The 12,926-nt window shown below is 38.5% G+C and overlaps 1 long non-coding RNA gene across 1 annotated transcript; it reads right to left on the bottom strand.

Annotated features, from left to right (window-relative positions):
* Nucleotides 1–6,656: 6,656 nt before the first annotated feature.
* On the bottom strand, nucleotides 6,657–8,447 carry LOC131327315 (uncharacterized). The gene is made up of 3 exons (XR_009200264.1): nucleotides 8,317–8,447; nucleotides 7,207–7,282; nucleotides 6,657–6,902 (listed from the first exon to the last, which is right to left on the bottom strand). It is a non-coding gene; the product is annotated as an uncharacterized LOC131327315 (long non-coding RNA).
* Nucleotides 8,448–12,926: the final 4,479 nt, after the last annotated feature.

Raw genomic sequence — 12,926 nt, 5'->3', positions numbered from 1 at the left:
TTATTAGCAGTTTTATTTTTTCATGTTTTGCAAATATCGCTTTGTTCATCTCTATATTTTGTCAAATGTTGATGGTGTGTAGGTGATATATGTTGGAAAGCTATATGTATTAATGATGGAAGGAGGAGATTTCTCACACACAATAGTAAGCACCACTTTTATTAATAAAGCACACAAACAATTACAAAGCTCTTACTCATGTCTCTCCTTTTTTCTCTCACTCAACTCCCATACTTTTACTATACAAATTACAAGCCTATTTATAGGCAAAACTATACACTTAATTGATAAGCTTACATTTATTGAAATACTCACAAAATATAATACGTAATGGCAAAAGTCTTCATCTGATCTTTGACTAAATCCTTCCACTTGCTTTGAAGCTTATCAGTACCAAGCCTCCAAAAGAATAATTCCCAAACGCGAGAATCATGCTTACTATTTCAACAATATAATTGTCCTTTATCCCCATTTTGCTGACTTTCATCCAAATGGAATTACATGGATAGTCAAAACTCGATTGGTAAGAATGGTAGAAGTGTTTAATCAAATTTTACCCCATGCAACGGTGATATTGGTTTTACTTGATGACCAGGTAATATAACATCCTATTAAAGGCGATTAATGAGTAGTGATGACACGCTCTCGATTTTCAATATAAATAATAATCATTTATAATAAATAAAACCACTACTGGAGTACTGATAATACCCAAATGACATTTCTTCCCCCATTCACAAATTTAAATGCATATGTTACAGTCCTGACTCGAAGCCTAAGTTATCAAAATACCAAAATAATATTACTGTTTACAATAATCATTCTTTCAAATACTTCTTTCAAGACAAATGCAATTAATCGCCTCTTTTATGCTTTCAAAACACATGATCAACAAGCACAAGATGCACGCTATACCAACTTCCTTACTTTATACTTGAAAATGATAGATTAAGCTATACTTGCCCAGTAGAAAAATCTATACTCAAGTTATATGAAAATGCGTTGAAGTATGCACCCAATTCGATGAGACTCAACAAGCGAACATGAGATACAAGAGGGTTTACCAAAATGAACTAACGAATTTAGATTCTGGGATTTCGGACGTCTTAGAGATAATCTTAACCATTCACACGTCAACTAGATGCAGCATTAAAATTCATATCAATCTAACAAACTACAACAACTGTTCAACCATCTAATAACTTTTCGAACAAATGTCACAAACAACTTTCTCATTTCATACCATTCACCATAGAGCATCATTTCATAAAACCTTCTTTTTTTTTGATTTCCAAAACAATTTAGAGAAAAACTCAAGACCATTATGGGTCAAGCTTCGTTGATTCGAGCTTAAATGCCGTTATCCGTTGATTTGTACCCAAATACCGGATCCGTTGATTCGCTCAAAAATACCGGAGAATTTTTGATAAAATTCTCTTTTCAAAACTCACATTTCTTTCTTAAATAAAATCTTGATAGAATCAACCGTTTATTCCCTTTTACAATAGTCACATTCTCAAGCAATAAATAGTCCAAACAATAACATGAACTTCTAAAGTCAATCATAATTTCCTTCATCATGCGAGACATTCAACTGTATTATCACACCTTGCGCTACAGTGAATTCTCTCCACTTGGGTTTCCGCATTATCACACCTTGCATTGCATGACCCTTTATCCAAATTCTCAACTCATGCATACACACATGCATTATCAATCCATATACAAGCAAACAACATCCCCTAATTCACATTCTTTCAATCATCATCACACAAGACAATACAAACTTTGTAAACATATCACAATGTACATTGACAACTACATATGCTCATGTCATTCCTCTCTAAGTCCATCACGGCATCCTTCGTCACGTACTGAACCCACACAACTCTATGATGCACCACCCGTTAGGTTCTAAACTAGAATCTTACAGGACGAGTGCCAAAGGAACCTAGGAAGATCAACAAGACGAAGCAAGAGGATACGAGTTATCCTATTCTCATCCGAACCGCTAGCCAAATCCCCATCGACCAACTATGCATCCCACGTCATACCTTATAGCCTACGATGTTCGATAACCTCTCTACGATACGTTTTTCAATTCACCAACCACCATTTTATGTCATAGTACCTAACGTGCCTATATCGTTCACCACATCATGCCACAATCATTCCCTAGTACAATCAATCTCCTTAGAAGCATTTCGATCAAGCTTTAACCAATTAAGTTATTATTCTTTCTTTACTAATGGAAGACCAATAAGACGAGGGTAACTTAGATTAACCAATGGTATTCCATTAAGCATGCTTGAACGAGGTTCGGAGAGGTCGAAAAGGTGCTAAAGGTGTTCGGGGTTCAAAACAATTGAAGTGGGAGCAGTGTGAACAAAATTGTCCCATAAGGCCCTGGTATAAATACAACAAAAAAGGTTGTATCGATACAACAAGCATATGGTGCTACTAGATTCAAGATAAACAACTGGTATGGATACAACAATAAAGGTTGTATCGATACAGAGATGTTACGAGCATCGACTTAGTAGAAATTCAAGGGCAAGCTCAACAACAACAACAACAAAATCCACGGCACGATTAAGCACATAAATCACTCATAAACACATAAAGTGAGTAAGAAATTCCTACCTCGAAGTGTATACGCAAGGATCCAACCCCCTCAAGCGAGCCCTAGCTCCGAAAGCTTGAACGAACCGAAATACGCCTCTCCACTCCTAACCCACCGAGATACGAACTCAAGACCGCTAGAGGAAGGTGGATTGGAGGTTGATCTTCATGGGTTTCATGTTTGTGGTGAGGTTTTGTGTGATGTAGCAAGAGAGAGAGAGAGCCGAGAGAGAGAAAGCGTGGGAGATGAGAAAGAGAGAGATGGGGCTTTTATCCCCCCCACACACACCCACATATTTATACTAGCACACAAACCAATTACATTCACACTCCCTCAATTTACAATCCTATCATTAAAGCCCCATATCAAATAAACACACAAATTTCTCATTGATTCAATATTTTTGCATTTATAAAACCCTTAAATCATTTTCAGAAAATACGGGTCTCTACAAGTGATATCTTAATGTGTTTAAATTTTTATTATAATGTGCATAATTTTAAAAAAAATGACTGCTATAAGGTGATGCTATGGAGGCAAGTGTAGGTCCTGAAGAAGTATACTATTTCAGGGAGCATCTTTACGAGGGTAGGGTCTACTTTTTTAAAGGAGTCAGTATTATACTAGCTGATGAGAAGTTCAATCTGGTACTGTACCACTACAAAATGTGTTTTACTGATGATACAAGAGTAGAACATGTATGTATCACATGTGATAGGATACCCTTTTCATTAGGCTTACAATATAAGATTACAATATGTCACGCCCTCGATTTTCAACATAAATAATAATTCTTTTCAATAATCAATCTTGGCATAATACAGAGATAATACCCAAAAGAGATTTCCCCAGAAGATCACTTACAAAACAAGTCCCCGAGTTTAGAAATTTACAACATTGGCACTACGGCCCAATTTCGTAATTTGTCAAAGACGGTAAATTTAGAGGTTACATGATATCTAAAGTTAAAAGAGTTCAAATGAAATTTACAATTACATCTTTTCATGAAGTCATACAAAAGATGATAGAACAACTTCTCAATGACGGCTTTCAAAGATGTGAAGTCAAGCATGCACACCATGCACTCTGCGTCAAGATCCTTGGGATGCACTTGAAAATGATAGGTTGAGCTACATTAGCCCAGTAGAAATTTCTATACTCAAGTTATATGTAAATGCGATGAAACATGCAATAAGAACGAATGGTTTCTAATAAACGGGCAAGAGATACAATGGAATATCACAAAGAACCGACAAACTATGACTATGGGATTCTATACGTCTTATAGCTATCCCTAACCGTTCATACATCAAGCTAGATGTAGCATTAAACACACGTCAATCTAGATAATCAATGACAATTTCTCAAATGAATGCCACACTTAACTTCCTTATTTCTTACCATTCATCACCAAGCCTCCTTTCATAAAAAAACATCCCTTTTCGGTTGCCAAAATAGTTTTGAGAAAACTCTCGACCTCTACGGGTCAAGCTCGGTGATTCGAGTTTGAATAGCCGGAGTCCGTTGATTCTGCGCACGAATACTGAAAACCATTGATTCGCTCAAGAATAGCCGGAGGATTTTTAATAAAAATCCTTTTTCAAAAAAAAGACAAGTTCCGTTCTTTTCAAACCCTTGGTAGAATCAATTGTTTACCTCTTTCTTTAATGGTCACCATCTCAAGTAGCAAATAGTTCAAATAACAAAATATACTTCTAACTTCAACTTCAACTTCAACATTCTTCGTTTTATGAGAAATTCAACTGTGTTACCACCCCATGACTGACAGTGAACTCTCTTTCTACCCGAGTTTCCACATTACCACACCTTGCGTTGTGGGCCCTCTAGAGTCTCCGCATTACCACACCTTGCGTTGCAGGACCCTCAATTCAAAATTATCAACTCACACATATGCATATGCATTATCAATCCATACACAAGAAGACAACGTTTTCCAAATTCACAAATCTCACATTCAACATCTCACAATGCATTACAAACTCCTAAACATGTCCCTTTGTACATTGATAAATACCTTAAGTACACATTATTACTCGAAGTTTATCACGACACCCTACGTCACATACCGAACCCACGACTCCCTAACATACCACCCGCTAGGTTCTAAACAAGAATCTTATAGGACGAGTGTCAAAGGAACTTAGGAAGCTCAACAAGACGAAGCACGAGGATACGAGTGACAACACTACCCATCGGATCACTAGACAAGCTCATGTCTTCTCATAGCACTCACCACTTTATCCCTTATAGCCCACGGTACTCCTATCGACCTTACGATACATTTCCCTAACCAATGTTGTTGATATTATGCTCTAATGAGTGCTAAGAGACAAGATCAAATAACGAATCATTAGAACATAAGAAATCATGCTCAAGAGTAACTTAAACATGTTCTAATTATATAGGGAATCATAACACGAAACAAGAATAACCTTAGGAATAGCCACAGACATTGGCAGGCTGACACACCTCTACTCAAATGACCATAACTTTTTATGTACCAAGAGGTTTAGGGTGATTCTAGTGGAAAATAAAAGATGACTTCAAGACCTTCGAATTGATATAAAATTTGTATGAAACGGACATCGGACAAAGAAGTTATAGCCATTTGAAATTGGACTGAAACCCAAAAAATGAGCAGAATTTCCAGAGAAGGGAGGGGTCGATCCCTCCTCTCTTGGGGATCGATCCCTTAAGGGAAAAATCCAGATTTTGAGCGAGGGATCGATCCCTAAGCAAGAGGGATTGATCCCTAGGTGATTTTTGGGCGATTTCTGCAGATTTTGACAGCTTTTAAAAAGAACAAAGGGGGACGATCAAGACTCGATCCAAGCACGAAATCAACTCATAAACATATAAAGTGAGTAAGAAATCCCTACCTCAAGGTTAGAAGCTTCAAACACGAGATCAAAGAACGAGCCCTAGGTTCCAAAGCTCCGAAATCCTCCAAGATCTTCCCTCCGAGCCTCACCCAATGCGATACGAGCCCGAGGTTGCGTTCTAGAGATGAAATATAGATGGATCCTTGAGGTTTTGTGAGATGGAGTGGAGTTTTGAGTGAGAGAGTAAGAGAGAGAGATACACGGTAGAGAGAAAGAGATGGGAGATGAAAATAATCTCCTCACCACACACCCACCTTATATATACTAATATATCTTTAAATTACACACCCACTCCCTCAAGTTTCTATTATTTCACTTCAATCCTCAAATCAAATAATCACCAATTAAACCATATCCTACCAATTAGTCATTTACTAAACATTTCAAGAATTAAAATTTTACAGGTCTCTACAGTCTATCCTCCTTAAAGAAATTTTGTCCTCGAAATTTAATAAACCAGGTCCAATCATGCCAATCAACACATCAACATATTCCAATCGTATCGCTATCCCTCATGCAACAATTTGATAACAAGCAAAATTTATGTCAAAGATTTATATCAATGAAACTACAACAAACACGAGTACCTCTTTCTGACTTCATCCTCCCTTCCTAGGTAAACACCCTAACGGCATCGATTTACCTCTCAACAATTGACTACGCAAATTTAGGATACGTATTGGATTCTCGCCATGGGACACATCGGCTTCTAATTCAAGTTCAGATCTTTCTAACTCATGCCATGGATTCGGCTCGTACCTTTTTATTATCCGCATATATATAACGCATCACAAATGCTCACAAGTTTCGGCGGCACTTTCAAATGGTACGCAATTTCTAAGCTTCCCTTTATTGCAAAATTTATATGTACGATTATCTATCCATGCGTAATGATCTTGCTCTAAATGTAACCCGATAGTCCAATTAACTTCTTGAGACTTCCATTTAAAAGGTGCGGTGATTAAGCTCCTCTTCTAACTAGATTTCATCGGTTGTCGCCTGGGTATCCGATAGACACACACGATGTCGCGCCCCGTTCCGGAATAGCACCTCATCAGCCTATCCCGATACGACACGCGACAACAGCCCAACAACAACCAGCTACTAGCAATTCCAAGAATAACTAAATGTTGAAGTTTAACAGCCACATTTTATTTACATCTCAAAAATGATTGTCATTTACAAACTACAGCGGAAGTCTGTCAAGAAATAAACATAACCAACTATTATCCAAATATAAAAAAAAACTAAACTAGGCAAATATCATCTATGGGCTGGGAGACAAAGACTCTCTCAGGCCTCAACCACGCACTTCTCAAGCGAGTCACAAAACGCAAAATGTGACCTGTAGTGGACACCGACCTATACCTGCAAACCTTGAACCCCAAACGAGTTCCAGGAGTGTAAATGAGACATGGATGTTGTTCAATATAGACAATAAATCCAAGTTCATCATCAATTAAGCATTAAGCAAATAATCGACACAAAGTCTTTAATCCGACACAACGTCACTGGCTCGACACAAAGTCATAATTTTGGCATAAAGCCATTGAATCGACACAAAGTCAAAGGCACGACACAAAGTCCGGCCGTTGGCCTTTGTTGCCCACCGACACAAAGTCACAGTCCAATATTTCAAATTCAAACCAATTGAAGAACATCTATGAATCGAACACTCACCTCGGTCTCCAACAAAAAGAAAACCAACGCAGTCACTCCCTACGTGGAGCTGCGGTACTCGTCGTCGTCTCCGAACCTAACAAATATTCCGCACATATGAGCTCAAAGTTTAATTCCAAAAGCAAAGAAGTAAATTCATCAATTTGTACCTCAAAGCCAAAAATCTCACAAACACACTTTCTAGCAGAACCATTGATCGAATTCTGACTATAGCATTCTATTGGTTTAGGATTAGACTTCGAGACTATAACCATTAGAAAATACACTCTCAGAACATCAATCTCAATATAAAATTTGCCCTAATTGGAGTCCGAATGACCAAGATACGTTCAAATGAAGTTACACATCTAAAACAGAAATCACAGTTCCAACAGAACAGTCTGCGATCGAATGCTCATTAAAAATCACATACTCAATCTTTTCCAATAATTCCAACACCAAAACATCACCAATTGATCAATGTTTAAGACTCATGTTCACCCATGTTCACCCAGCATGCTTAAACTTGAGGAATTTCACGAGGAACACAAATCAAAAGCTGTCCAGAATCCCAGAACTTCCCAAAACCTAAACTTTAACTCAAAAACTGCTATAATCTAGAAAGAGTCACGGCACAATCCATACATATTCAGAAAGATATACGAGTCTAGTTTCGGAATCAAGAAACGGTGCGTAAAACCGATACCCGAGCAAGAAGTTATGCCCGTTTTTCCAACACGTGTCTGTGCTGTCTGCACAGACGCGAATTAGACACCAGTTCAGTCCACGAATTTTATAGGCTAAAATACTTCGAGTTATTTTCTGAAAATTTAGCACGATGCAATAGACTCACAGATGAACATTCAGGATTTATTTTAAGAATTTAGAAGGTTCCTAGGTACCTTGAATAAATTCGTCAAAAACAGGACAGATTCAACTCTGCTCAATCACAGTTTTGCCTAACCATGTGATACACGAATTTTCTGGAATAAAACTGAACTCCAACCTCAAAAACCCTCTCCCATGGATTCAATTCATCTCTAATTACTTCAATCAAGTGTATACTAGATGTAGAACATGAAACCAAACATGAAAAACATGAAATTCAGCATCTAAGAAGATGAAAATTACCTAGCTGAGCTTCAATCAACCTAACCCTAATTTTCTTCTTCTTTTCTCCTTCTTCTTCCTCCTCTTCTCCATGCTGTTCGTTCTCTCTCTCTCTCTCTCTCTCTCTCTCTAACGTAGTACACAACTCCTCCTCTGATGGGTTTTCTTTTCTTTTTATTTTAATGAATCACACACACACCTCACCTAGGGATGGCAATCGGGGCGTTCGGGGCGGATATGGGGAATTCCGTACCCGATCCCCGAAATCGAACCTCTACCCATATCCGCCCCGTTACCCGAACGGGGAGAGCAAGAAGAAACCATAACCGAACCATTCGGGGTTCGGGTAATCCCCGAACCAATTGGGTACCCGAACCAAATGACAACTGCTATGGGCAGATCTGAAAATTTCGTCCGATTTCAAGTTCTTGGGGTGGGTTCTGATCGATGAGAGAAGAAAGAGGGAGTAAGAGAGAGAGAGAGAGAGAGAGAGAGAGGTACGTACTGTACGTATGTTTGAATGTCGCCGGAGCGGCCGATCTCCGAGGCCTTCGATCTGTGTATTCGACCGAATATTTTGCTTGACGACATTGGAGAAGGTGGGTGGGGGTGTCTCATGTATGTGTGATTGAGAGAGAGAGAGAGAGAGAGGAGACGACAAGCGGCGGTGAGGCGGCGAAGGGTTGTCTGCAACGCAGTAAGAGAGGAGGGGGTGGGTTTGACTGTTTGGTATGACCGTATGAATCTGTAGCTGTCAATTAAAGAAAAAGATTATCACACTCCAGGCCCTTAAACCTTAACACATGCAACAATTTAGTCCCTAAATTTCCAGACATATGCACTTCAACCACAGGACTCCTATACATATATATATTTCGGTTCGGTTCGGTTCGGTTCGGGGATCGGTTCGGGGATCTGCTAAACCATACCCGAACCGATACCCGTTCGGGTATCCAAGGCCTCAACCATACCCATACCCACGGGGAATTTTTCGGTTATGGTTCGGGGAAAATTTTCGGTTACGGTTCGGGTACCCATCGGTTCGGTTCACTTTGCCATCCCTAACCTCACCAACAAAACACACGGCACACATGCACCACACTTTTAAAAAAAATGCACTTTAGCCCTTAAGTTATTAAATATAACATTTAAGCACCTCAATTAAAAAGGATGTTACACAAGATACCCGACACTCACCCTATCTTTCTGAAATTACGAGACAAACTCCAATGCAGTGACATTTTATGAAGCAAATGATGTCCCTCTTAAATGACTGTGGATGACGATGGTAGTTGGCGTAATCCTTTGGTCGGCCTCGCGCGATTAACAATCTGTGACAAATTTACCTTGCTTTGTTCCCGAGCTTCCAATAGTCGTTGGCAGATAGGTCTCATCACACTCCTCAATACTAAATCTAGCAAATCCTGACTACGAGCCAATTCCTCTAAAGGTTGCACCAAATTCTCGCTCCATGTTAGGTCATTCTAGGTTGAGAGAAGGATTTGATTATTATCTTCAATGAAACAAGCGAGTTCCAAAACTTAAACGACACCAATCAAGAACTCAAAGAACAGAAGTGAGATGACCGGAATTTAAAGGACACAAGAAATTCTTAAAATGATTTGGCAACGTACTTCGATACCATCTCATGATAATTATCATAATTTTCTTTTTGCTCTACAAGTCAAAGGAGTCAGCGGATAACACTTTGGCAAACGAAAGATTTCGATACTGAGGACAAGCACGAAGCAATGAGATAGAGATCTCGTAAACTAATTGATCCAAAGTCAAAATTTGTCCAACATCAGAAATGAGTAAAACTTCCAACAAATCATGGTCGAGTATTAAGAAACGAATCATATGTACCTCCAAAAGTGAGGAATCACAACAGATTTGAATGGTACTAAGAGTAACTACGGCAAGTAAATTAGAATTGAATGGCACCAACAAATGGGTATCGATAGATATGTTACCACAAGATTTGACTCCAATTACAACATAAGGATTTGAATAGGGTAACAATTTCCAACAAATAGACTTGTATCTGCAACACTGATATCCAAATCAACCGGATAGGTCTAGGCAAGTATACGGATACAAAATGAAAACAAACTCAAATCATATGACTTCAAAACTAAGAAGTTAGAATCAATGGTGGCACCAAAGTATGCAACAATAGCAACAAGTTCGAATTTGACGGTTCCTAAGAAGTTGTATATCATAAAGTATGTGATTACAGATTGAGTTTTGTAGGTCGGAGTTGCAACAGAAAAACTTGCATAGGATAACAGTTAAAAGCAAACGATGAAATTGGTAGTCACAACAGTAGGATCTAAACTGACCAATCAGAACTTTATCTTCAAGCAAGGTAATGTTAACAATAAGATTTCGAATGGAAAACGAGGAGCATTTCATCATCATTAACAAATAAGTCATAGGATACTTTGCCACAAGAATTCGATTGTTCCCAAGAAATGCTAAGAACGATTTTGTGATAATTAACTCAAATGTCTAGAACCACAACAGGCCAACAATACAACAAACTTACAGATAATAGATTTCAATACAATTCCAACTAGATTTCAGCTAGGACAATGAGAGAAGATAAACAAGGAAACAATTCTTATGATTCACATTCAGAACATCATCTACTGTCATGGATACCATCAATCCTCGATATACATAGACTACAAAGGCCCAAGATAACATATTAATACGATATGACTAACAAATAGGTCGAATACCAAAGGAAAGAAGATACCTTAAACGTTAACGTTTTCTGAGGACTAAGGAGCAGTAGGAGGTGATAGTTTAACGGCGGAATTGCATCTGTTGCTGTTTAGGTGTACATTTTTATTGTTGCATTGAGCTTGATTCTCCATGTACTCCAGATCCCCAAGATCAATTTCTCGCAAAGTGGCCAGGATTGTGGCAGATATAACAAAGCCTATCAAACTGTGAAACTCCCTGATTCTCGGATAAAATAGGCGGTCCAAGATTAATCTGATTTTGCGAAGGTTGGTTTGGTTCCCTTTGTCTCTTCCTCTCTTGGCTTCAAAAATTCCCTAGCGACTTACCCACTTTAATGGTTGGTTGCCTTTGTGTATTCAGGGGTTGCGGTTAGCTAACAATCTGTGGACAGTTTCTCGTGAAATGGTCGAGTTTCCCACAAGTCAAACAAGATCTTGGACACCATGAACATTGAGCTCAAATATGACCAGATTGACCACAACGATGACACACAATTTGACGTTTGAAGAGAGCTCCCGGAGTCCCGGTATAAGAAGGTGGCTTAAGGCCCTGCTGGCCCTGAATAAAGTGACTTAGTTCCCTCGATTTCTTTCTTCCCGAACTCTGAATACTCCTAGAAGATGAGCTTATGCCAATGACTCGATATCTAGTTTTCCCCACATTCGTACCCCTCTGCGCACCCTTTAGAATCTTAAAACCCTTCGCACACTCAACAATCTCAGGAAACATTGCCTCATCTCTAGTACATTGATTAACCTCATTCTTCCCGTATGCACTACGACCCTGGTGATCATGATCCTCGGTCTCACCCCACCTAACTTCACGTCTCGAAGACATCTTACTATAACGGCATAAGAAAGAAAGTTATCAGCATTAATCATATCACTACATGATGCAAGTTTTCGACCTTCCCAACATGGGTTAACAACTCTACTCCATTAGACCGCAATGTAAATGCAATGCCACATCAATGTACTAACCCATTCATGCAAGCAAGCATATATATATTTTTAAAATGAATGCAATGATTTTCTTTTGAACCCATGAGACTAAAAGTCTCCCCACGGTCTCGAGGTGTTCTAAACCTAATGCTCTGATACCAATTCGTCACGCCCTCGATTTTCAACATAAATAATAATCCTTTTCAATAATCGATCTTGGCATAATATAGAGATAATACCCAAAAGAGAGTTCCCCAAAAGATCACTTACAAAACAAGTCCCCGAGTTTAGAAATTTACAACATTGGCACTACGGCCCAAATTTCGTAATTTGTTAAAGACGGTAAATTTAGAGGTTACATGATATCTAAAGTTAAAAGAGTTCAAATGAAATTTACAATTACATCTTTTCATGAAGTTATATAAAAGATGATAGAACCACTCTCAATGACAACTTTCAAAGATGTGAAGTCAAGCATGCACATCATGCACTCCGTGTCAAGATCCTTGGGATGCACCTGAAAATGATAAGTTGAGCTACACTAGCCCAATAGAAATTTCTATACTCAAGTTATATGTAAATGCGATGAAACATGCAATAAGAATGAATGGTTTCTAATAAACAGGCAAGAGATACAATGGAATATCACAAAGAACTGACAAACTACCACTATGGGATTCTATACGTATTATAGCTATCCCTAACCGTTCATACATCAAGCTAGAAGTAGCATTAAATACACGTCAATCTAGATAACCAATGACAATTTCTCAAATGAATGCCACACTTAACTTCCTTATTTTTTACCATTCATCACCAAGCCTCCTTTCATAAAAAAACATCCCTTTTTGGTTGCCAAAATAGTTTTGAGAAACTCTTGACCTCTACGGGTCAAGCTTCATTGATTCGAGTTTGAATAACCGGAGTCCGTTGATTCTG

Source organism: Rhododendron vialii, chromosome 5a (genome assembly GCF_030253575.1).
Source record: "Rhododendron vialii isolate Sample 1 chromosome 5a, ASM3025357v1".
NCBI classification, from domain to species: Eukaryota; Viridiplantae; Streptophyta; class Magnoliopsida; order Ericales; family Ericaceae; genus Rhododendron; species Rhododendron vialii.
This window is presented reverse-complemented; position numbering and strand designations above follow the sequence as displayed.